At 36.9% G+C, this 26,971-nt stretch overlaps 1 protein-coding gene across 4 annotated transcripts in view; it reads left to right on the top strand.

The window, feature by feature from the left end:
* SOX6 (SRY-box transcription factor 6) overlaps window positions 1-26,971 on the top strand; it is a 373,900-nt gene that overhangs the window by 28,589 nt on the left and 318,340 nt on the right. For 3 of the 4 annotated variants that reach the window (XM_084287859.1, XM_084287861.1, XM_084287858.1), the window contains exon 1: window positions 22,336-22,346. The gene's annotated coding sequence lies outside the window, so the exon portion shown is untranslated. Of the gene's footprint in view, window positions 1-22,275; window positions 22,347-26,971 lie in introns of those variants that run through there. The other variant, XM_084287862.1, reaches the window with a different exon arrangement.

The following is a 26,971-nucleotide window of genomic DNA, read 5'->3' as shown; positions in this document are numbered from 1 at the left end:
GTAAGCAAAATGTGAAATACAAATTTGGTTATCTAAATTGATTGGAATAATTTCAATAACTCCTTGGAATTTTTAGCTTCAGCAGAAAGAGAATAAAAGACATTCTGTTTTTATCAAACTGCTTTCAAGGCACATTTTTTTCCAGGTCTAAATTATTTACCTGCCACTGCTTTTACTTTAGCACTTTATAGATAAAGATTTTGGCATTGCCTGTAAACTGGAGAATACCACACAGTATGCATCTTTATATCGGATATATGTAACTGAGGAGACTTTTCTCTAACCTAATATGCAGGAGATCTTCCTAATCCTTGCCTCACCCACCATGGAAATATACTTACTGATGTATCTTCTAGGGTTTTTAATATTAGCACATCAGACTGTTAGAGGGGGAGGAGTAAGGTGTGAAAAAGTGTGAAGCTGTAGTGTTTAGTATTTTCCAATTGTGAGAAGGAGTTTTTTTAAACCTCTTAAAGAAGCCCATGATAAATCAGCTTGTCAGAAATGCCAGCAGGTGAGGCTCTGAAAAAAATATGCTTTGTCCTAAAACTCGTAGGAATGAGGGGCTCAGGAGAGTGAGCTGCTGCTGCCGCCTCACAGCCTGAACCAAGTGGCTCTGCAGACACAACATGCCCCAAGATGAGCTTTCCACAGTTAGGTTGCAGGCTGATAAGCAGCTCGTTTTTTTTTTGGAGCAGGGGTATTTTGCATTTACAGATAGCTGCACATTGTTACATACATTTGCTGTTTCCAATAACATGTTGCTTTCTGATAACAAGATACTGCTTTCAAGAGCAGGTCTTTGTTGCTGTAGTATCAACAGGAAAGCACTGGACTTACTGCCACTGCCTATAACCCCTATTGTACTGGGAAGTAAAGCTTTAGGCAAATGCAAATGCATTTTATACTTTTTAATTTCAATTCTATGCTGTTTTTGGGCATTTTTATCCTGAGATGTGGATGCATACCAGCATAAGAAGACATCGGAGAATAGTCTAGCTAGAAAAACCGAGGGAGAAAATCCAATTCACTGAAGATCCTTCAGCCTAGAATTATTTAGGCATCATTTAGAAATTAATAAATGTATAATTTAAGTAAAAGTAAAAAAAAAAAAAAAAAAAAAGGGTATCAGGGGAAAAAACAAAAACATTAACCATTTTCTCTGATGTTAGGAGAGGTTGACTGATGTTCTTTAAGATACAGGCTTGCTAAAATTAGTTTACACTGAAGTGTATTTAAGATGGATAAAATACATACAAGGACTGTAGTTAACAAATATGAACTGCTAGTTTTGGTTGAAGCAAGAATATGTTACATTTACTTTAAGTGATAAATCTTTGTTGACTGTGCTGGGGTGCAGTGTGAGAGCACTGGGTTTGTGCATATGTGTTGCAGGGAGAATGGAGCTGGTCAACTGGTTTGTCCTGAAGACTGTTGTGAAAGTATCTAATAGGTTTTGACTTCTTTACACCATGTCTGAGTTATAACTCTGCTCTTGGTTAGCATCAGGATTTGAACAAGGTGCCTAGCTACTCCTAGGTCATCATGATTTGCTATTACGCTAATGACAGGAATTACTAAAAATCTTTCCCACCTTATTGACCATTTAAAGTGCTTAATATGTCTAAGTGAACGTGTGCTTTGAGGAGGTTTGTCCAGAAAAACATTTCAAAAAGCAGTTCAAAAGAACAGCATAGAAATTTGCAAGTCAAACTATGATTTATAGTATTATTTTTATAAGTAGCAACCGCAAAAATAATCGTGCTGCTGGAGCCAACAGCAGTATTTTGAAATGGTAGGACCTAATGTATGAGGTTATTGCATATGAATGGAGAGATACGTTATTGCAATGATATATTTTATTACTTGCTTCTGTTTTTATTAGGGATAATGAAAACCTTCTGTTTGGCCCTGTGAACAAAACTAATGTGACCTTTCATGTGACCCACCTGTTGTGCTTTCACAATCGATAATAGTTACCTCATGTTAGGGTGATCTGGAAAATAACAGTGTGCCAGCACCACAGAAAATAACATTTGTGTTTCTGTATTTTAAATTTGTATTTGCCTCAGATCTGAAATTAAGGAAAATACAGGTTATGTAACAAAATGCTTAAAAGGCAAAATATTACTGTAAGAGCATTGTCTCTGTTACTAACAGATCCATTTTCAAAGGCATTCAGCTGTTGAATCATAGCTGTAAATTTGCAGAATTGGTTTAAAATCTGTGATTTTTAGTGGTATCAAAGATGGTAGGAAAGTCCAATGAGCTGTTTTTACAGTGTGGAGAGTACAAAAATTAAAAAAGTCAGTGTACAGAAATGCAAGTTTTCACACTTACTAATTAAAAAAAATTGCAATCTCCAATGTAATATTTATTTTTAATGGAAAACCTTAAAGGGCTTGATTATTTCTATTCTTCCAATTGTATTTTGGTCTTGGTTCTGGAAACAAACATATTTAACGTGAATAGCTCAATGTTGTTTTCATAAGGGTGTCTGATAAGTATATTAGACTTGCATTGGGGTGATTTATAGATTATGGGCATAAGTATTTGCAGGATCAGGACCCTCATTTCAAAGAGGTTTTCACATGTGATTTTGAAGTACGTGTGCTACTGCTGAATTTGCTCAACAGACCAGAAAGGCTCTTTCCCTTTGGAGCCCTTATGGTTTATCTGGTCAATGGCTTGCAAGCTAAGAAGGATTTACACATTGGATCAATGATCCATGAAATAAGGGGGATTTCCACAACGTCTCTCAGTGACAAGTTACAGTGTGGCCACACAGTATGCACTTTCAGAATTAATATGTAGGCAGAGATATGTAACTGTTGAAATACAGTATAAATGATTATTACGTGACTCTGCCTAATGGTCAGGGAAGTACATAAAGTTCCCTTTAAGAGGTGTAATACATTATTTGTCATTCCTTCACCTCTTGCCTTTGGATTGGAAAATCTTTGTACATTCTGTAATCTGTGCCAACAGCCTATGTTGTGGGACATGCGTAGATCAACCCAATTTAGACCTGGGCCTTCCTTGTCCAGTTAACCCAAGAGGTCTCAGTACTGCCATTTTCTTTGAGGTATGTCAATGAATTCTTTATCTTCTGACCGAGTAGGTGTCCCCAGTACTGAAGATCAGCACTCGTCTGGAGTTAAAAAACAGGGTCAAATGTCCTTAAATGAAAGTGTCCTCTCGCCAGCCCCGTTGCGGCTGAGCGGTGAGACTGTCAAGTTGAGTGCCTCCTGATGGCAACTGCAAAGTCATGACATGGGGAGAGAGGTGTCTTACTAAGTAGGCAGGGAATGATCAACAGCTCCTTTGATGTCAATAAGAAGATTCCTATTGACTTAAGCAGGTTTTGGAACAAATCCTTAATTATGAGGTACTCAATTAGGCAAGTAATAAGCTTCTTATTACCTAATTATGTAGAGTGGTAACCTTAGACCTATGACCCTTGTGTGGGTTGGACTCCTTGTCTTCCAGAAGTTCCATACGACAGACAGACCCTCTGGCAAGAGCAGTGAGTGTCCTACGTCCTCATCCTCGGTTTCTTCTCTTGCCTTAGGGGTCTGACCCTAAGCTGCAGTTCAGCATTTCCTCATGGAGTCTGCCAGCTGGCTCATACCTTGTGTTCCCCATTATGTCACTGGAATAACGAGAGCAGGGACCACACTGTACAGTAAACCACAAATCTGGCAAAGTTGTCAGGACCAGCAGCAGGCTGAGCATTACTGTACAGAGACCCTGTATGTCTGGATCTGAGCTCTGTCAGCGTGCCTGTTTCAGCCACACTAGCAAGAAAGCTTTGGTGTCAGTGAGACTTCTTCATTACAGAGGAGGTTGAATGGTGCAAAAGATGCAGCCTGGAGCTGTACCGTCTTCTGTAAAGAGTCTCCGTGGGACCCTTATCCAGGGAGGAGGTAGAGACTGCTTTGGTCTTTTCCCTCTTTAGCCCATTTGTTGACCACTCCATCTGTGTAAGAAAGCCTCCAGGGGATACATTGCTATGGAAAGCAAGTGTCACTAAGAAAGGCAAATGAATCCTAAAGAAGACTCTTAACAAACACAGTTTTACTACAGTTTACCTTGAGCAGTATACAGAGGATCACAGAGTATTCCTTGGAAATAGAGTATTAGCAGTGCAATGAACAAGTTCAAGATTGAAAAGGCAGTTTGTAGGGCTCCTCACACAGCTGTTTTTAAGTCAGCAGGATTTCAGTAGTCCTATTTATTCTTCTGAGGCTTCTTTTAAAAATATTTGTTGTTGAGATAATTTAAGTAGTTGAACTGGCAGCCATGTCATATTAAAGAAAAAACAACATCTACAGTAAGGTATCTTTCACCTGTTTTTCAGTAATGGTGTATGTGTGTGACTTTATATTAGCTCTTTGCCATGACTGCTAGCAGTAGTGTTCTTAATCACACTGTTAAACAAGTTAGAGCTTGGAAGAGGGGAGCATGTGAAACAACCATTTCCACAAGCTTTTGATGGGTATCTATTTGGTTATGTTCTTTCTGTCTGTGAGGTTTGAGGTTAGGGTCAGAGAAAACAGACAAAGTTGGAGATTCATACTCTGCTTTTAGCCTCTTTTTTTTTTTTTTTTTTTTTTTTTTTCCTCTGCTTTTCTTATCAAAATCTATTTTAGGTTCTGAGTTGCTTAGATTCTAAGCAATTTGTGTCAGGACTTTTGTCTGAAATTTTTAACAGACAAGCCAGAGTGAAAATACTCTGCTCTCTGTTTGGTTATTAGGCCAAGACACCAAAAGCAGCCTCGTTTTTAAATGGTGGATGGGCAGGGTTTTCTGACAGTCCGGTCGGTCCCTAAGTCTTTGTACCAGTAGTGGCTTTTTAAATGCTGAAAAGACCCGTATCTTTAATTTATCTATGAAGCACCCAGTCCATGCTGAAGATAACTAAAGAGGAGTGTGCAGATTGACATTTTCACTTAAGAAAGATAAGCAGAATTAGTTTTTATGCTTAACAAAATAATAGTAATACTTGGTTTAAAAAAAATACCACAGCGGTTTTCATATACTACAAATATTTCTGCCAGCCATTCATCTAACACGTGTTACTCTTCCCAGATCTTTTCCCTGTTGTGTCCTTATTGCAGCAATCATCAAAACCATTTGAAGAGTTTAATTTAGACTGAAATGATTCTCCATAGAATAAACAAAATATCTCACCTGTGAAGGATGATTACATTTTCTAAATTTGTTTAAAAAGGAAGGACCTTCGTAATTCACAAGTGTTCTGCTTGCAAGTTTTTATGTGGAGAAATTTTACCTACTTTAGGTCTCAAAATAAAACTGTTGTATGTGAGTGCTATCAGCAATTAAATCTTTCACATTATTGGTACTGAAAAGGTAAAGATCAGTGTTTTGATTTGAGCCGTCACCTGGGCTTATATTGCTATTCTTTCACTGTGAAAATATTTTTTTTCTGGTTATTTGTTGAGTAACGGTGATGTGCTGTGTTGAATAAGGTCATTTAAAACGTCTTTAACAAATTATACATTAAAAGGCAGTTGTGGTACAGGCATAGGTAAGACTAGGCAAAACACGAGAGAGCTTGTGAAAGTATCAGCTTGAGTTCTGATGTATGTGTGTGATGTGTGTTCTTCGGTATGTGTGAATACTCATCTGCTTCTGCATACAGCTCAGGCTATTGACTTGGTGTTTAAGCAGCTTGTTTTTGGTGAGTAGTTTATCCAGGTACTTAATTTGCACACATCTAATTAAATACATTTAAAGATGGAGAGTTGAATTCTTCACCTGCATTCTCCCCAACAGCCATGCTCCTGCAGATTTGCCTTGCAAATGGGAGTAGGCTTGCTACGAACTGTGCAAATGCATTTCTGTGCCATTCACAGCAAGAGCAGAGCCAGAGGATCTACTGTGGTGTGTCTCTTAACTGTCAATTGCAGCCTGTACAGAAGTTGTATGGCATTGGTAGCCACCAGAGCTGGAGCTCCTCAGTGACAGCTTGCACTCAGGTCTGTGGCCATACCAACCCTGCTGCTCCTCCAGATCATCTCAAACTGTGTGGCATACAGACAGCTGACGCATACACGCAGCATCTAGATAGCTCAGATTTCCAGTAAGAATAGGGTCTGAAACTGGCCAGATATGTTACCGTTGCTGTTTCTTAGGGCTCTTCTGTGACCCAGCTGTATCCTCTAGGGTCAGTTATGTCCTTCTCTCTATCTGATCTCATTCACTGCAAAGATATGTATTTGCTTTCTTTAGAATAGGTTATATTTTTCTGCCTTTAAAGCTATGTGAGAATTGCATACTTGATTTGTCACTGGCTGATTGTTCCTTATAGCCATTACCTAGCTTGCAAGTTCAAAGAGTTTGTTCAGTATATTTTCAGTATCTCAGAAGATATGAAATGCCAACATTTTCAATGCAAAATTAGTTCTGTGTCCTTTCACTCTTAGGGTTAAACTTCAGACTCTGTAGAACCAGTTTTCAGCAACATCTTTGGGAAAATTAGGGTCATCTCTATCTGGAGCCTTGAAAAGTGAGTGGCTACTTTAAGAGACAATTTACTTTACATATTTTTAAATACCTCCTGCAATTGGGTACAGTTGTGTGCTTTCTTTTCCTGGAAGGTTTTGGCCATCTTTTTCATATTCAGTATTTCCTCTGTTCCTGCTTCAGGGCATTGTCTTCCTCCTTTCAACAGGAACAGACTTCTGTTCATCCTGTCATATTTGTTCTGTATTAAAAACAGTATCTGAAAATCAAAAGGCAGTTCTGCACACATTAGTCTGGCCAAAAATATGTTGGTGGCAGGTTTGGTTTTCAAAAAAAAAGGTTGAGGGGAAGATTGAGCTTATAGATTCCCTTGGTATTTTGTAAGTTGGAGAAAGGTAAGTGGTTGTGTTCTCATTTTTCTTGAATATCTCTCCATTAGCAGTATTTGGCTAGCTGTGAATGTAGATACATGTGTATGAGTTCATGAAAACGTGTTTTATAATTTAAAGTTATGTAGTGTCTTAACTAAAATAATATCTCCAAAAGTAGTTCATGTGTCATAGAAGACATAGCTTAGCTTTTATATCCTCAGTTTTTCAAAAGAAACAATGAAAGGTTAATTCTGACAATAGCTTTAAAAAAAAAAGTAAAAACTGCTGAAGCCAAAAGATGTGTGACACAATAATTTGCTAAGTCTTACATGGCTAGCTCTAGGTTAATTTACCATGTGACTGGCTTGCAGTTATAAATTCCAGGAAAACAGCTACATTGAGTTTAGTGAAAATAGCATTTTTAGTTCAATACAGATGTTGTGTAGCAAGACAGGTGTTCTCACTTATCTTAATTTTATATTGTAGTTAATTATTAAACAAAGAGGATCCTCAAGTGCATTCAGAATTAAATAGAACAGAATAGTTTTTGACCAGACCCTGGAAAAAATTACCCTTTTTGGCTATTCTCTTAAGGATTTCTTTCCTTATGCTTTCTTCCCTGTTTCTTCTTTGCTCCTTCCCTGTTCCTTGTTGTTACATCATAGCATCGTCTTCATTAGTTAAAGATGGGACTGTAGACACTTCTGGAGTGTCAGCTTCTGTACCTAAGCCTCGCTGGCTTACCGAGCTTTTCCAGCTCAATGATGCAAGCGTTGAATGGTTCATATACAGCTCTAATTCCAACTTGCTGGGCAGTTATTTCTTGAGTGGCCTAATTTTACATATGATTAATTTTCAATTCTTAAATCACAACACAAACTGTGTATTGTATTTCTATAAAAGTATGCTGATACATAGGCTATGATTAACTTGAAGCGTGAGTCCTATTTTTGCTGGTAGGCCAGTGTGCAATGACCACAGCTTCTGGGGATCTCCTGGTTTGCAGCTGAAGGCAAAATGCATCCTGAACCAAAAAAAAAAAAAAAAAAAAAAAAAAAAAAAAAAGTGATGCAGGTATTTTGGATGAGACAAGAATAACATTACACATACATAACTAGAGCAAGACGTAACAACAAAATCATATTTCAGTGAAAAGCAGACTGCAGCTATTTCCAGGCTGATTCTAGTTTCAGCCTCACAGTAGTGAAGGCCAAAGCATATAGAAATGCATATATTTGTACACAGGGAGAACTTGGGAGATCTGTGCCATGCCCTGGTCCCATTTGGGTAGGCAGAAATAGGGCCAGCAAGATGTATCGATGTGTACATCTTGCCCTGTTTAATTCCACCAGCTTCTCCTCACTTTCATTAGAGCAAAACTGTAGGAGCTGCCATGCACTGGGCTCACACCTAGCATATCTGCCATGCAAAACCTGTTTTCCAGAGCTGGCAACTCAGTGTGCTAGAACCATTTAGGTCTACTGCTGTCTGTTTTCATTGTTTGTACAGAGTTTGCACCAAAAATGTGTCAAAACATATCACCTTATAAATGACGAACTACTAGTTTTATTGGAAAAAGAAAAAAAAAAGTGTTACTTTTTTTTTTTTTTTAAATGAGTTGGAGTTGGTTGAATGTTTTTAATGTAGACATAAGACCTAAATCTTTGTCTCATAGCAGATGAGACTCCGCTGTTCCTGTGAAGTTATTGTGTAATAAAACCGATGTAACGCATTAATGAATCTGCTCCATTGTGTCTGGCCTTTTCTAGATGCTGTGAAATTTAAACCAAAATACATGCATAAATTCCTCAGTCCAAAAGCACTGTCATCTTTCCCTGTGAAAGATTTTCTGTAGTTATAGCAAACGCTCAGGATTCTAAGGTGGGAGTTAAATCATTTCTCTTTTAATTTTTATACATTTTGATTCAATTGTTCCTTTTGGTGATGATGTAAATCATCACATTGTCATTGTTACATGTCACTGTGGTGGCACTAATTGAAATAAAAGCAACCCCCCGTTATGCTTTTGTAAGGTGATGTTAAACTGATTATCGTGTAAATATTTTCCTTCTTTTCACTTAATGGCAGAGAAGAAAGTCATGCTGATGCTCAAAAAACATCACAATATAATTAGATAGCAATATGCTATTTGTTATGGTATTGTTAGCCATGATAAAAATAAAGGAAAAAAAAACACACCACCAACAAACTGTGGGAAATAAACGAGCCATATTTGTTTGTTAGATTTCTGATGTTGGGAAATCTGCTCTGAGATTCTGTATAAAAATAAGGATGTAATGTGCAGTTTGTTTTTTGCCAACAGATGAGATATATACTCTTTGGAGTGTCACCCAATGAGAATGACACTCTGTGTAGTCAAATCTTTATTTTCTTGCTCATATATTACATTTAGTCTGTCTGACGGCCTGTCTTATAAGGATGAACGTGTTGCAATTCTTCATGTGCACCCAAATGACGGTTTCTAATTTCTCACTTTCATTAGTTTTGCTGCCATTTATTATTGTGCAGATAAATTTTGGTGTGATTACATATTTTCTCCATCTCTTCTTTATATCTTATTAATATAATTTCATTAGGCTTATTTCTTCAGAATGATTTTTGTTGAGCGACTAACCTTGCAAAGTTATTTGTAATGAAAGCTTGTTTAGTTTCTATTCCATTTTTAATATAACTTTCTTACTAATTTTATATATATTTCTTTCAGTTCTCTATGTCCACTGTTACCCAGTCTGTTATTCTGTCACTGGGCCACTTGAATTTATATTTGTGAAAATCCGTGTCCTGGTTGGATCATTTTGATTTTAGGATCTCTGTTTTCTATTTTATACAGTACTTGTGGAGCTTGAAATGTTCCCGTACCATATGGAGTGCAGGAGCTCGTTTGGTGTGGAACTTCTGTTTTCTGATGTTGTTGTTGTTTCACTTTTTGTTTTCTCCCACATATTTTCACTAATTGCAGATTCTGTTTGAATACTAACCAAACAGATACTATGTATGTTTAATAAGCAGAAGTCTTTCAGAGAAACAATTTTTTTTTTCCCCCTCAGGTTACTACGTAAACTACATTCCTTGGAGAATAATAGTCCCATAGGTTTGCATCATTTTGTGTCCTTGAATATGGTATGTTTGTTTACAAGGGTCATTAAATGTCCTAATCTCAGAGTTCCCAAAGGTAATGGAAATATCTAGATTTGAGAATTATTAATCATCGCTTCAAATAGGCTCTTTGCTTTTTATTTTCTTGCCCTCTGTACTGTCCTGAGAAGTCTTAGGGTAACATTGCTGCATGTATTTTTCACCTTTTGCCACAAATCTTACTGACAGAATTAGCAAAATAAGTTAATTAGAAGCAATCTGCAAAAGCAACTTGCTAATGCTCCTGGAATTATGTTCAGTGTTCTCATCATGTTTTCTTTCATGTGGATCTTAAAAGTCATGAACCCAAAAGGAGCCTGGTGTCATTCAAGCATAGTCCATGTTCTCACCATATCTGTTTGCTTTTCAGACTTCCCTGCATTTATAGCTGTGATCGTATTATTACTGTATTTGTAGGCACTGTAAAAGAAATGTAGTGGTAGAGTCTGAGGCAAAATATTCTTGATATTGTCCTTCAGAGCATTGTTGTACAATGGAGTTGGTTCCTTTTACTTCTAACAGTTTAATTTCTGGTGGATCATTAGTTTAATTTCAAAGCCAGACACCTTAAAATAAACTGAGTCTCGGATGAAGGCAATTCGCTTTACCCTACCTATTAGATAATGGTCTGAATTATCAACATACAGAGAGAGCAAAGTAACGAAGCCACTAAGTGGTGTTTTGTCCTGCAAGTGAGGACATTGGTGGAGGTAGAGATGTTCCTTCTTTCTCTACTGGCAGAACTCACTAGGATGGAAGTCAGAGTGTGGTGTGTTGAAATTTCTTTTTGAGGCCATGCATTGGCAAGATGCAGTCTTGTCACTTATAAAATGAGTAAAGTGTCTACCAAATGCAAGTGCCAAGTCAAAATATGTTCTATATTTTGGTAATTGTGCAGAAAGAACACCAGATGGTTCTGATGATGAAACTCTTTGGGTGGGATCCCCAAGTTTTAATGGATGGCAAACTCAAAATGCTTAATTACTGGCCTCTTGAGCAGCACACTTCGTATTCAAGCGGACAAGGTATTTTCAGACACCGAAAAGAAAGAGCGATCTATTTCCTTACATAGAAATACAGAGCTTACATAAAAAAGAGCTTCTTTGTAGGAATATCTGAAACTTAGAGTATTTGAGCCTAATTGAAAGGGTGCCAAATCATGTTTCCAAAGTGAAAAAAAAAATATTATGAACAGTATTGTTTTTGTTTTAGTAGTTTCATATTTTCCAAGCATGCTCAACTTTCTACAGGGTGCTGTTAATGTATAACTCTGTTGTCCATCATTCTCTTGCAGTATGAATATTTTCTGCATTTGGGGTTTAAATGTATAGTGACGACAGTCTGAGATGGCTGAATAGTGGTTTGCTCTTTTAGACGATTTTCACATCAAAAGAATTTGGGCAGGCAACATTTAGAGAAAAGAGAAATTAAAAAATTAAATAGTAAGTCACAGAGACAGCACATTTTGTAACTCCCACCACATAACTTGCTCTCATAAAGTAAGTCCACGCAAGTTTAAAGCATTGATTGATTTGTTTCTGCAAAGTTAACATTGGACTTTTAATATATTCCAGCCAGACCCTAATAACAGCATACCAGTCATTTGTGTGCTGTAATCACAGAGGACTTTGTATGTATTTGAATGAGGTGTTCTGTAATTTTTTTTTTCTTTCATTTGTGTGATGTATTTGCTAAATTCTAGTGATGTTAAAAAATCTTGGGTAGTATTTTCTTCCAGCCTTTACACAAGGACAGTATTACACTTGCCTGAAACTCTAGTAGTTATTGTCATAGAAATCAATGAAAGTTTCACTGTATTTTGTAGTGCAGTAATATGGTCAGTTTTTTGAAATACATCTTACATGAGGCATAGTTTAGACAAGGACAGCCATCATCCAACATCATCAAGTTCTGTGACTTCTGCAGGATTGGGCTGGTACAACTGTGGGAAAGAATCCAGTTTGTTAGGTCATGTAACCACAATGGAGGTTTCTTTTCCTTCTTTTCCTTCTTTTCCTTCTTTTCCTTCTTTTCCTTCTTTTCCTTCTTTTCCTTCTTTTCCTTCTTTTCCTTCTTTTCCTTCTTTTCCTTCTTTTCCTTCTTTTCCTTCTTTTCCTTCTTTTCCTTCTTTTCCTTCTTTTCCTTCTTTTCCTTCTTTTCCTTCTTTTCCTTCTTTTCCTTCTTTTCCTTCTTTTCCCTGTGAAATTTGAGATTTATAAAATGTGAGAATCCTGCTTCATATGCAGAGATATAGCAGGGAACAAAACGAAGAGGACCTAGCTCTAGCAGGTCATGTTTTCAGACCCTCTTACTGTGTCTGTGGGAATGAGGTTTTAAAGATTGTTGGGACTTGCTACAGAGCACAGCTGTTTCTCCAGGTAGGGAGAAGTATCAAGAAAAGTATCATGCATGATTGATGGGAGACTGTCTTGTTGGCATTGAGCCACTTTGTACATTTTTTTATATAATTATCTCTTAATTCTTGTACATGCACTTAAGCAACTTGTGATTAGTTCATCTTAAAATCGGAGTCAGCATGCTTACAGAGAGGATTCATCTGACAGAGTAATGTATTCTTTTTTTATGCTTATGACTTTTAAAATGTTCTAATAGTATCTTTACTTTTTTCTCCAAAGATCTGCATGGCATAGACTGGGATTCAACTTTCCCTGATCTTACTGAGTAGAATCTTATTCCCAGATTTTTGAGAGGCGACTTGGGATTAAGGTGTTGCTTAATTGCACAAATTACTCCAGTACAGGGTGTCAGTATTAGAAGTGTGAGTTGCTCGATCTTCCTCTAAGATCTTCAAATTATGACTTGATTGTTTTACAAACTTTGATGGCCCTTTTGACAGAGGAAAATATCACTCAGCTATAGTAATCTTAAATATTTATTTTCTTGTACTGTACTTTAAAATTTTGCCTGGAAAAGCCGTATAGGTACCCAATATATTCTTCTGATATTAGTCATGTGTGTGTATGTCAGTATTTTCAAAACGCATATCCTCGTATAACTGCATACTCTTAAGATCCATTAGGGCTATATGTGTAGCACTGAGAACAATGTGGTCTTGAACATGGCTGCAGTACCACCTTAAAGGAGTGAGTTGGAAGCGAAGTGAAGGATAAAGTTATTTGGAAGCAAGGAGTAGTTAGCAGTAAAATAATAATGAAGTTATAAATGTAATCATTAGAGCCATAACTAATATCTTAGTCTCTTAAATGAAGACATAACAGAATAAGGATTTAAAAACTTTTTCAAGTGAGAAAAAACTTTTATTAATAAGTTTTGAATTCTTGAGAGCGTAATTGACTAGAATTTAAAACCATTTTTCTCTTCTTGTTTTTCCCCAAAGTTTTCTTCTTATACACAAGTAGTTAATTCTGCACTGCATTCCAAAGGGTACATACGCCAGAAAAAGAGGGCAGGGTCACCTGGAAAAAGAGATATTTCTAGCTCAAAGAAGTGAAGTATGCCTACGTAGACTATAATAGAAAAATCAGAAAAAAAAATACAAAAAAAAAAAAAAAAGAAAAACCTACATACTTTATAGTTGCCTGGGAGTAGTTACAACTTGTGCTCTAATGATTTCTGATGGATGTTGCTGTAATGTTCATTCTAGTGTTTGTTAAAAAGAAAACGGAGAAAACAACACCCTAAAATTCCACAGAAATAGCTGCTTCATTTAGCACAAGGCAGAAAGATATCTGAAGTTCTTCCTAAAGAACTTTCTTTTTAAAGAAACTCAAGTTTTTTTCCCTATATATTTTTCTTTCCTCCTTCATTTTCTCTTGTTTAGTCAAATAGTGATAAGATCTTATAATGAGACATGTCAGGCTGATGAGTTAATTTGCTGAAACTTTTAGGTTTTCTATCCAGATTAATGCCATTTTTTTTTGGAGTGTGACTGCGTGTGTGTTTAAAATCAGTATTCCTCTTACATTTCTGAAATATCATATGCAAAGCACCTAGTAGCCACCCCTCTAGCCATCAGCTTTTCATTGCTGCCTGTCAGTATCATGCTGAGGACAGGTGCAGATAGCCTGAGGCTCATAGATATTGAGCAATGCTTGTAAGTGCCTGGAGATATGTTTTTATATGATTACCTAAGGAGGCTAGGAAATTATTGCCCAAATAATTTTCAGCCTGTGAAAAACAGAGCCCATCCCCCAAACCTGACTTTACAGTTGTAGTTCAGGACAATTTGTCCTAAAGTGCAGGGCACCTCTGGCTCCAAGATCAAGAGTTTACTAATATGTGATCTCTATATGCATTATAAAAAAAAAAAAACAAACAGGCTAAGAACATATAACTGGTCTGTATAGACTGATATTTCTGTAGCACTTCAGCATTTTAACCTGCTTGACTGTTACCCCCAACTGGACTTAACATAAATTAGTGCTAAGAGTGGTTGTATCATTTGATGGGCTGTATTGCCTACAAAGGTTGTTGTGCATGGGAAGATGCTTCAATTCTGCTTTTTAAAATATCTTGCAGAGGTAAATAGCACAGAAGAGAGAGAGGAAAAAAAAAAAAAAGGAAATCAAAATCTTTAGATGATAGGTAACAGGAACAAATACGATTTTAACAGTGGTATCATAGGTGAAATTCAGTAGAAACTAAGGCTTGATCTGGTTAAGTCTCCAAAGCTTGAATTCTTGTAAACTGAGCCTTACCACTGAAGGCAGATCTCTGTTTCAAGGTGTAATCTTTCCATACTCAAGCATGATTTTTTGCTTGCTTGATTTTTTTTTTTTTTAAACCAACTAAGTAGTCCAGCTTTAGGAAGACTGAAGGGAGTCTAAGAAGTTTTTATTTTGAGGTAACATCAACTTGTTCATTTTTTTCACATGGGATTTCTTTGTCCAGTAGGTGAGAATTATTTGTCTTCAAGACAGATTATTGTAAAAAATCACAAATAGAAGGGTGCCTTGGGCAGAGGACAAAAGCATTTCTTTGCTGGTGTTACTCTGTGCTGCACACCTGGAGAATTGCCTTCTAACTATGTTGTAGCAAATGGCACATTTTTATTATAAGGATACAAAATATATTTGTCAGAAAAAAAAAAAAAAAGCATGACTTTGAGTACAGCTGGCTTAGGTCCTGGTGTTTGGCTCACAACCTGCTTGCCTTACATTTTGCTGAAGGTAAGGGTGCGTTGTTGCTTTGTTGTTGTGTATGTGTGTATCAGTTGTGACAGGCTGAATCTCCAGTTTTCAAGGGAATTTTCCCATCTGATTGCTATATGGTATGTTTATGCTGGAATTTTAGATGATGAAATATGTACCCATGCACTATTATTTGCATTATTATTGATATCTCTAATATGTCAGTCATGTCAGCTGTTTTTACTATTTGTAGCTCTTGGAAATAATGATAAAATTGGGCTTTCCCAATTAACACTTGCCTGTGCCCACCCCCCAAATATCTCTTTGCTTGACGGCTTCAGTTTCCTGTTTAAGAGGTTTCTTGTTACTATTACAAGCTTTGTTATGCGTACCACACTATCCAAAATTGTGCCAAAGATCTTGAATCTGGTAAATGTAGCACCAGTACAATTTCATAGTGTTTGAGTCAAAGTCCAGCCTGCTGAAGACTTGTCCTAAACCATGTTTGTATTGTGTTGTGTACCACAGCTTCATACCTGGAGCAGGAGTAGGCAAGGAACTGAAGCCTCCTTTATTATTTAACTGATCACACGTGCATAATTCTCTATGCTTTGTCTAGCAAGGAAGACACAGTCACAGAACTTTTTATTTTTGTTTCCAAAGAGAGAATTTATTTGCTTAGACAAAGTCACTGATTGAAGATATTAGTATATAAATGTGCCAGTAAAATGAGTATCTACCTGTAAATATAGATAGTTGATTTGAAGTAGAGGCAAATCAATGAGATTCCATTCTTTTGTGTAATTGAATTTCAATTTAGCCCAATTCAGCTCTTGTGAAGTTCATTAAAAAGACTTAACTGCATGCTAAATACAGGTTAGAGTAACATTTTATACTATGTATACTGTCTTTTTCTGTCATACAGCTGAGTTGTAAGAATGTACCCTTCTTTTAGACAAAGTAAGACAATTCTTCAGTAAACTTTCTTTAAACATGGTTCTGAATATGAAATAGCAGGGAACCTGACAGTATATTTTGTAGTCAAAAGATAAAGTGAACTAAAACCTACTAAAGGTATTGTTAATTTTAATTCATTTTTTTTTTTTTAATTGAATTAAATTTCAAAATATGCCATCGTGGTATGATAACAGCTCCTGGTGTACATTTTCTTCTCATATAATGCAATATTACACAATGATAATATTATATAATAAAGGAAAACATTGTTATTATTTTGTGTTAAAGTTGTATCCAGAAAACTCATTTGGGATTATATTACAGTAGTGCCCTGAGGCTCCGTTACTGTTGCAAGTCCCTGTAAGCACATATGAAGAGATTAAAAAGCTATCGTTCCAAACAGAGAAAGTACATTTGGGGCACAGAGAGAGAAAAGAGCAAAAATTTGCTTAATGTTACAATACAGGTCAATGCCAGAGCTGCAGTTACGGCTTTCACGTGTTTGATTTCCACGGCTGTCACAAATGTGAATCTCCACAGGGTGACCCTGGGTGCTGTCTCAAAGCCATGTCCTCTGCACACTGATGACTCTAGGTGTAGCGAGTAACCTCCCAAGTGCAGTTCAAGTTTGCTGTAAAACTCTGGATTTGGTATGTCTTTCTAGCAGTCTCACACATTGGAAGTGTTTCTGGTAATACCAGTCACGTTTCTTAGGGCTTGTAATGCTGTAACTTTTCATTCTGGGCTTAATTTGCCTTGTGTTACCTCAGTGCACAGATCTATACGTACAAACACTACAGAAACATACCAGTTTTGAAAGCTTTCTCTGTTGTCATGAATTCAATCATATTGATTAGGAACGACCCTGCCTGCAGGTATTAAAACGGCATGTGGCTCACAAGAAGCTCAGAATTGGGTTTTGTGTCATAGCTACATCAAGTGAGTGGCAGTGGGCTGGTGCAGGCACTGCCAGGAAATCCGAGTCCCTTGATGTGGCAGCAGGCAGCCAGCAGTGCTTCGCAGCCTACCCCAGGCCACTGTGGAGGCTTTTGCTGTCTCTAATCCATGAGTTATAACCGGAGTTCCTCCTCTCCCTTCAGCCTTCCAAGTAGTGTGGTATATGTCTTGTGGTTCTTATCTGCTTGAAAGTATGAGTGCAGAGCTTATCAGATCTGGAATGCTAGCCTCCTTCCTTGTATGTGAAAGGAGAAATACATATTTAGGTATTTCTTTCATCTGCGGAATGAATTAGACATTTTTGCTATTTTCAAGTATGATTTTAGTGGCATTTATAACAATGCATTGAAATTAGTTGTTGGACACGTATGGTGCTTTTTTTAATTCCTTTTTTAATCGTAACTTGATGCCAAGCTACAAAACGATAGAGCCAACAGACCTTGATTTTGTATTCTGTGCTCAGGCCCTGTAGTGACTGCATGCTTTATAGATACGCAGGCACACAGCAGAGAAATCTTCATGAGCTGCCTGGTGAAGACAGCGCACACTTTGCAAATGCGTGTGCCTTGACAGAAGAGCCCATAAGGAGTGCTTGCAGCTAGTCATATAATAGGATGCTGCAAGATCACGTGCCGCTACCGGGCAATACCCTCCTGGGAGAGACAGTGGAACGACTGCCTTGTGAACCACGCTGTGGGGTTTGGCAAAAGTGGCGGTGGGGTTCCTTTTTTTAAGAGGTAGTTTACAGAAGCACCATCTATTGTATGCGTATGTTGACACGCTTTTTGTAGGCAGATGTGAGGTTGCTCTAAACTGGAAGTCATGTAGTTTACGTAAGTGCTAACCATAGCTAAACTGGATTAGAGTGGGTTTGTGGCCAGTCGTCTCCCAGTGTGGGCAGTGAGCTCACATCTCCCTGCAGAGCTCTGCGGAGTTGCATCCTATTTTAGGTATTCCTTTGAGTCTCATTTCTGTAATAACAACATCATGGCTTCTGATACATAGAATAGTAGAGTATCGCTGTTATGGAAGGAAGAAGTAGTAGTTCCTTTTTATGAATAAGGGAATACGAAGTACAGAGAAACTCCTCTGCTGAAGGTTGTGCAGAAAATCTGTGGCAAAGAAGTGGCTGAGTCCAGAGGTCTGGAGATGAGTGTTTACCTTGTGTGCACCACGTTCTTCTTACCTCGCTATGATGCAACAAGTTTTAAAGTGACCAGTGGTGTAACAGGTGGTGTGCTCTGATTCCTCTTTTGATAGACCATTTGGCTGTGATCTCTGTTGCAGGGTGCAAAAATTGAAATGAGGATCATTGCAGACCATTATAAAATGAGAAGTAGTAGGTATACAGCCCCCTTTTCACTTTTTCCCATTGAAGAGAAATAACCAAAAAAAAAAAAAAAAGGAATTCCCTTGTCTTCTGTAGAAAGTCTCATCTATAGTGGTTAATTACTGTGTTTACTTTCTTGTTTCAAAATGGTTATGTATGAAGAATTTTCTGTGTGCCAGTAAACCATTCTTCAAGGAATCATCTTGAAACTGTGCCCTTTACCTCAATTAAGTAAAATTTTTAGAAATCGAACTCGAAGGATCTCATCATAATCAACCTTCTGCCCCTTCATTTCTATGATTGTGGCTTGCAGGTCATTAATGTTGTTTTAATTGTGGAATTTTGCACATTCAGGGTGTGAAATTGAGATGTGATTCAGGCCCTAAATGTATAACTTCATTTCCGTATTATTCCTTCTTCTCATTTCCCATCATACTATAATTCTGAAAATAGTTTTTTAACTGTTGTTGAACGGTACGTATTTTAGTCCTAGCAGCCCACAATGATAGGCCACGTTCTCAAATGATATAACACGATGCCATGCTTTTTACTAAATAACTGCTTCCATTTTTTACTTGCCGGCTTCGTTCACTTCTGACTGTGCACAGAAAATACAGACTACCTGTAGAAGCTGTGTCTTAGAAGAATCAGAAAATTTTAATGAAAGGTTTTATAGAATGAACATTTTTTTCTGCTGTTCAAAGGTGGTAAAATCTTTTATTGTGCAAACTGAAATCTCTTGGAATTATTAGAGCTGACTGTTTAGGAGGATAGAAGACTATTTTATAAATTACTGCATAAATAAATAAATTCTGCTATTTATGGTATTTTCTTTGGTTCATAACAGAGCACCCAAGATCCTGTGGTCACCTACTGATGTTCCTAAACTGTTTTATGTCTAGGGTTCTCTTGATCTCAATATGCATTTGCAAGACAAGCAAAAGGTGCCTGAAATCATTGCATAGGCTGTTCTTACAGCTTTGTTTTTCTCCTTTCATAGTGGGACTAGGAGATAAGGATGATAAGGATGCCAGAAACTTTCCAAACAAGCATCTAAAATAGCTGTGGAAATTGCAGGTACTGAGGATGTTTTGAGAGCATTCCGACTGCAAAATAGCTGAGGAAAGTTTCTGGAGAGACTTGTACCAATTGAATCAGCAGAATATTTTAAAGAAAACTTTGTTCTTGTATATATTTCTGCAGCAACTCTTTACTTGTGTAGTTGCTTGGAGCTCAGCTTCAGACATCAAAAGTGAATATAAAAGTGGTTTAAGCTAATAGAACAAGAGCTAGGCTTCCGAACGGGGTAGGTCTTTCTTCTCAACGTCAGTGGGAGCTGGCCTCCCAGACACCTTTAAAAGCATGGTGTGAGTCTTTTATTGATTGCAGGGACAGGTGCAAAAATCTACATGGCACAGCTGCTGACCTGTATAATAGGCATTGGTTTATCTTACTTATAGCATACATTTATATTTAATTACACATGTTGTGTAGAATATAACTGATAGAAATTTTATGGTGTTAATGTTTGATGGACAGAGAGCTTTTTATATGAAAAAGGAAAGAGTTATTTACTAAGTTAAAAACAAAAAAAGCACAAAATTGGAAATCTGAAATAAGAACTGAATGATACAAGGTTCATTCATAGGGTATAGAACTGTAGATATTTAAAAAAAAAAAAAAAAAAGTATTTCATCTAATTAGGTCATGAGGGTTTGTGTGTGAATGTCTGTTTTAGCTATATTGTCTGTCTTTTGAGCCAGGAACTGTGCAAGGTAAAGTGAGTCAAGGTAGTAAAAAACAGGTGTCATTTTCCTCCCTATAAACCTTAAGTATCTCATACTTGAGTTTTCACTGTAAGTAACTGTTTCCAATCAATCAGTGTTTCCATAATTTTCCTTACGTTCTGGTTGTGCTGGCAGAATACTCTTTTTACTGAACTCTTACTTGATTTCTTTTGAATGCGCTATACAAAATGCACTATTTTATTACATTTACCAAGGAAATGTGGTTGAAAGAAAAGTCATTTTTGATAGTTCTGTATGATTTACTAAATACAACAGTCTAGCTCAGATGAGTCTATTTTGAGAAGAATGCTGTTTGGGGTTGGGTTTTTGTTTTCCCACCCTGACCAGCTGCATATTGGCTAAGTCCACAGCTGATTCCCAGTTCCTAGGTGTTATCTGAGCAAAAAGCCCTAATTTACTCACAATCATCAGGCATGGTTAGCCCTGTGCTGTCTGTCGTATTCAAATTGTTGCTTTAAGAATCAGGGCTTCACACACATAATATTCTGCCTTTTTTTTTTTTTTTTTTTTTTTCTTAAACCAAGCTGAAGTTCTTCCTGATAGATTAACAGAACGCTACAGCTAAATTTTAAATTTTGTATATTTAACCTTTCCCCCTAATTGCTTGCCCAGAATAAAGGTTTGGTGCTTTGTTCCTAAATTCTCTACATGAGGTGGTGTGCATTAAAGTGTATTTATACTCTTTCAGATTAATTAACTGTGACCTTATGAACCACTGTCCTTGTTTAATTGGTGGCTCCAAAGCACACTAATGGCATAAATCAGCTGATAATGAGATTCAGGCTTGCTTTTAAAATATATAATAACACAGCATTGATATAGCAAATGAGATTTGTTGACTTTCTGTTGGTATTACAGGAGAGAAGACACAATTAAATGTGTACTTTTGGGATGGGGGAGGGTTTGGTTGGAATGAATAATATGCACTTCAGGGTGGGTGTATTAAATAAGGAGGATATTCTACATCAAGATAAGTTTGGTATTCTCTCCTTGTCTCTAGGCAATGCACAGTACTGGCTGGTGCACTTTAGGATACAGAAATGTTGTGGGAAGGTGTTTCTTAAAGATTACTGGAGGCTAACAAAAACGATGATTTCATCTTAAATATAGTTACATGTTTTTAAACTAAGCTTACACCCACTGTTTTATGAACTGCAAATTAATCAGATAGCTCCTGGAGAACAAAAAGGTTTTGACCTAAACTAGTTGCCCAGGCTCCATTACTATTTTCAGTTTAATGTTACCCATATCCATCCTCACATTTTGGAAGGAAAACAAGGGCTCTGCAACAAAGTTTCTTTGTTTTCCTAAGAACTAAAAATGTGCTGTATGTAGACCAAACAATAAAAATAAACTACTGAACTACCTTCTAATGCATGGGGGTTCTGGAGAGAGGAAACCATGGATATTTAGAGGCATAAAGTGAGTCATTGTGCTAGTTAAAGAATTTTATAAGGCAAGCTCTGTGGGTTTGAGTTGCATCTGTTACCTTTCCAGCTAGAACTGAGGGGTATGCAGGAAAAAGAATGTTGGATTTAATCATGCCTTATAGTGAACGCATTGTACTTAGACTCAGCTTCTAACCAGGATCTAGACCATAGGAGAACAAAATTGTCAGTCTGTCTTTTTGTATGAATTTTGCCTCAGAGGGGTTCCAGTTAAACATACCTAAACAGTAACAATTTAAACCACTTGAGCTGCAAAATGCTGCTAACAAAATACTTTTTAAAAGTAATGAATGTTCTGTAACATGTAAAACAACAACAAAAAACACCAACCAACCAAAAAAAAAGCCTCAAAGCTATTTTCCTTATTAAAAGATAACCATGCTTGCATTTATGACAGTTTGTAGAAGCTGTAATGGACTGGTTGCTATGGTGTGAGATGTAGAACAATGAAATAATTGTTTCTCTTGGTATTGGCTTCCTGGAAACAAATTCTGTGTAAATTACTTGGCTGAAATAGTGACAACAGTCTTGTGTACTGCTTTATTTAGTTCATAGTTAAAAATCACAACTATTCAATAGTAATAAAAAAGTAAAATTTATCAGTTCTCTGCTTTCTTTTAACTTCTTTTTTTCCGTTTAATTTTTCAGGTCAGTTTCATGAATTCAAAAGCAACTTACCAGTGATTTCTGGGAGCTGGGGCTGATTTTTTTGCGTATTTGTAAGTATTTATTGATTAATTTTCCTATTGTGTGTGTCTTTATAATACTGTTTTCATGCAAAGGATGGAAACTATTTTAAAATGCCATCGTAATATCAGAAATTTAGATTCTTCATTCATTAATAACATACCCAGCTACTTACAAACTTTTTGTAGTTTTTTGCTACCAATTTAATTCAGCTGTTCGCAGGGGCTTACAGATACTTAAATTAACAGTGCATATTCCTGTTTGTCTTTTTTTTTTTTTTTTTTTTATGATGATGATAATGAGAGAACAGTGTTGCTTACAGCAACACATTAGTTATGACTGTTGCTAACAGTGTCAGTGCATCTTCCTGTTGTGATTAAAATTGTTTCTGGTAGTGAATTGGGGCAGTGATTCAAGACTGACAGGACTTTTAGAGGAAATATTACATGGGTTAATGGAGGAACTGCTAGGACAACCAGTATCTGTTGAACTGGGAATGTATCTGTATTTACCCTGGAGAAAGCTGACCTTTATGATTGCAGCAAAATGACTGAGAGTGTAGTCATTTAGGCCATGGCCCAAGAATATGTTTCAGCATATGCCCAAGTTCAAACAGAACAAACGGGACTAGGCCTCTACATAAATGCTTTGAGAAAGGGAAGGTTAGAGGAGAGGATGTGGGAGTAAGACACTTATTTACACAACGAATAGAAAGCTTTCAGAATTGCTGTTTTGGATAGTCTTCAGCTTCAGTCAAGTATAATAAGGAAAATCTAATGGGACTTAGACTTGGCATGATATAAATTATTGCAATACCTCTTGTATGATGTAGTATAAATGAAACCAATCTATGCAGCCTGTTCTCTTAAGTCACAAATATAGTTTATGAATAAATATTTATTCAATCATTTGTGGAAAAAGATGTTCACAGAACTACATTCATCAGGGAAAAATATGGCTGTTTCTCCTCTCAATATGGAAATGCATTCAATTTGTACTAACCCTTCCTCTTTACAAATGTTCATTTTCATACATGGTTTTGCTATTATATTTGCAGTTTCCTTCACTTACAGGTCAGTAGACATCTGCATCTTTTTAATGAATGTTGTCAGTCGTATTTAAAGAAAATATTGTTATCAAATAAAATGAACAAATTTTAAAAAAGTATTACCTTTGAAAAGCTATTTTGAGATGGCAGTGTAAGGTTATGGGGTGATTACTGAATCAATAGTGAGGCGTTTGCTGTAACTTTTCCACGCTTTGCCACTTCATGTTTTCTTCAAGTTATCACTTCAGTTTTCTGTGCCTCATTTTTTCTCATCTATAAATAGAAGCAGTAATATATCAGTCAATACAAATAATACCTATTTATACCTCAGTATTGAGTGTGCTTTCTTGTCAAAGCAGTGGAATAAATACTATTGTAGATTCACAGTGAATGTCATTGTGTGTACCAAGCTAATTGGATGAGAAGTTGTAAGTATTGTTTAATACATGTGGTAGAATAAACTTATGAAGTGCTTTAGTAATTGTATTATAGAAACCAGAATATCCCAAGTTGTAAGGGACCCACAAAGATCATCAAGTCCAACTCCTGGCTTCACACAATCACCCAAAAATCAGATCACGCGTCTGAGAGCTTTTGTCCAATCTCTTCTTGAGCTCTGGCAGGCTCAGTGCTATGACCACTTCCCTGGGCAGCCTGTCCCAGTGCCCGACCACCCTCTGGGTGCAGACCATTTTCCTAACCCCCAGCCTGACCCTCCCCTGTCCCAGCTCCATGCCATTCCCTCGGGTCCTGTTGCTGTCCCCAGAGAGCAGAGCTCAGCGCCTGCCCCTCCGCTCCCCTTGTGAGGAAGCTGCAGGCCGCCATGAAGCCTCTCCTCAGTCTGGTCTTCTCTGGGCTAAGCAATCTGAGTGACCTCAGCTGCTCCTCGTATGTCTTCCACTCTAAACCCTTCACCATCTTTGACCCACCATCCAAAGGAGGATTTCACCCTCCTTTGGATGCACACTAATAGTTTTCTATGGACTTGTGATCTGAGTCTAGCCTGTCTTGGTTAACAGTGGCAATGTTCTCTGGTGAGAACAGGACAAAAATTGACATAAAATGTACTTTGAAAACAATGTTTGTGTTTAGGTTAACCAAATATGTAGTTAAACTATGATGCAAAATATGGACTATTGTTATCACACAACTGTACGCTGGCTTTTGCAGAAAAGTTAATACAGTTAAGGCACCTTACATATTGTGACCACTAGAGCTGGAACACAGTTCAGCAGTCTTACCAGAGAGGACAAGTAAATGACTGTACAAAATGACTATGAAATGAACTACAGTCTAGTCTTTTATAGGTATTCTCTGCAAATTAGAACAGAATCATATTAACAGGAATATCTGGAGAAGCTAATACTACAGCTGACTGATCGTGTTCTTTGATTAAAGGATTTATTTTGGTATTTAGCACTGTATATCTGGGAACATACACATCCTACATTCACATAAGTTGAAAATAAAATGTAGGATGTACAACTAAGTGATACAGCCCAGTGTCTCCTCACATAATGAAAACAGGATTGAAGTATACGTTCTACATTAATACAGGTTTAGATCTTCTTAAATCGTGTATATTGTACCTCTCCAAAGTGGAAAATATTCTTTACGTAATATACATCAGTTCAGCAGATACAGACTTGTAGTATTCAGCAACAGGAGTAAGTATAGTGTCATAAATTTTCACTGTGCTCTGTAGACTAGTAGGGCATGCTGTTATTTCAAGTTTCTTTCAATTTAAAGGCTTGATTTCTGCAAATACTTATTCATGTGAGGTGACTCTGGAAGCTGAGGAGAACAGGATCAGAACTTGAGGACGAACAAAAAGGCCCTAAGGAGATGATAAGATGGGAGCTTTGGGGGTTGGTGTGGAAGACAAAAGGTTTGCATATATAAAGAGTTTTGAGAAGATTCAATTTAAAGCAGCACTTTAAAAATGCTAATGAGAAGCGTATACCATTTTCAATGTTGCACTATAGAACTTGGGTGTGTTTTTGCAGTGTATTTATTTGATCTATACTCCAAAGGGAAGGAGTGTAAGTTGACACTAGGAAGATTGATTTTCAAAACTTCGTATTTTTTATAAAGGAATACAGCAAGATCAGCAAAATAGTGCTATAGGTCTATACCAAAGCTATTTCAACCAGGGGCTATAATAACTTTTTCCTCAAATTTTTGAAAGTTTTGTCATAAATGCATTCTGCTGTAACATGTAATTACTTGGATCATCCAGTTCAGACAACTTTTTTTGTTGTCATATTTGGCTACTTTTGTTCAGGAGAAAACAGGATTGATGATTCATACAAAAGTAAATTTCATGGAAAATGTGACATTTGTGCTTTTGTGTTATGCCCACAGAGTAATTGTCCTAACTGAAGGTTACTTTTTTCAAGAATGTGGGTTTAATTTATTTAACTGTCCTTCTGAAGTAGGTTTGTCCAGTAGTAAACTGCAATGGTTATTTAAAGTTACAGAAGGTAAAATAAATATCCTCTAATAACTGCATGTAAAATGAATTCTACTTGTAGATCAGCAGTTGTACATGTATATACCTCTTTATTAGCAGTTCAGTTTGTGTGCAAATATTTTATTGTGACTTGTGTGTAAAGTGAAAACAGTGACAAAGCGGGGGAAAAACTCTGAAATGAATGGTGGTAAAGCCCATAAAACTTCAGTGTCTTGCTAGAACTGCTCTTCAATGAAAAGCCTGTGTTGAAAATATGGTGAAAATAATATCATTGGATTTGGAACTAAAATCAAATCACTTTAAAAACAAACAGCAGCATTTTTTGGAAAGGTTTAACAACAAAAATAGAAACGCTTAAGGGGCATGCACAAGCACACACATCATAACATAAAAAAGCTGGTAGTGTAAGTAGGTAAACAATCTTTTCAAGCACTTCATCTGATAGCACGTGGTCAGAAGGTACTTTTTGATTCAAACTCAGTATTTAATGTTTTTCCTCAATTTTATTTTTAAGGCAATTTTTATGGTTGGTTTACTTGGAATGGTTCTATTTAAAACTGAGGGACTGTGTTCAGTTACAGCGTGGAGCATCTGACCAAATAGAGTCGTGCTTTGTTTTTGTAACAGTTTAGATAAGGATAAAAATAATAATTAAAAAAAGCCTACTAATTTGTGATTATTTACATGATAAAGTGAAAGAAGGCATAGCTTATTTGGGGCAAGTGAAGGGGTGTGGCTTTGGCACTATTTAGCTTTACAGGTTTAATTGGTAATATCTGATGTTATTCTGAAGTCCAGTTTATTTGGGAGAATACTGTGTCTATACTTGCTGGCTGAGCAATATGGTGGACTCAATTTTTCTCTTCTTAATATCTAGTTGTTCATTTTGGTCAAGGAGGTGTGTATCAGAGTATCACCTCTTTATGGACAGAACTCATTCAAAATTCCTATTAAGGAAACAAAGTGGTGCCTTGCTGGAAGCTCTCTTTGCTGCAACGTCCAGAGGTGCTCTGTCTCAGTGTGCTGGTGGAGGTACCGGAGGTCTTTTTCCTCTTCTGTCTGCTTTCCAGCTAATGTTTGTGACATAACAATGTAAAATGATGTGGTCATACCATGAAGTAGCCTCTCAGCAATTT

Source organism: Netta rufina (genome assembly GCF_964035555.1).
Source record: "Netta rufina genome assembly, chromosome: 5".
NCBI lineage: Eukaryota > Metazoa > Chordata > Aves > Anseriformes > Anatidae > Netta > Netta rufina.
The sequence above is the reverse complement of the archived record's forward strand: the minus strand, read 5'-3'. Positions and strand labels throughout refer to the sequence as shown.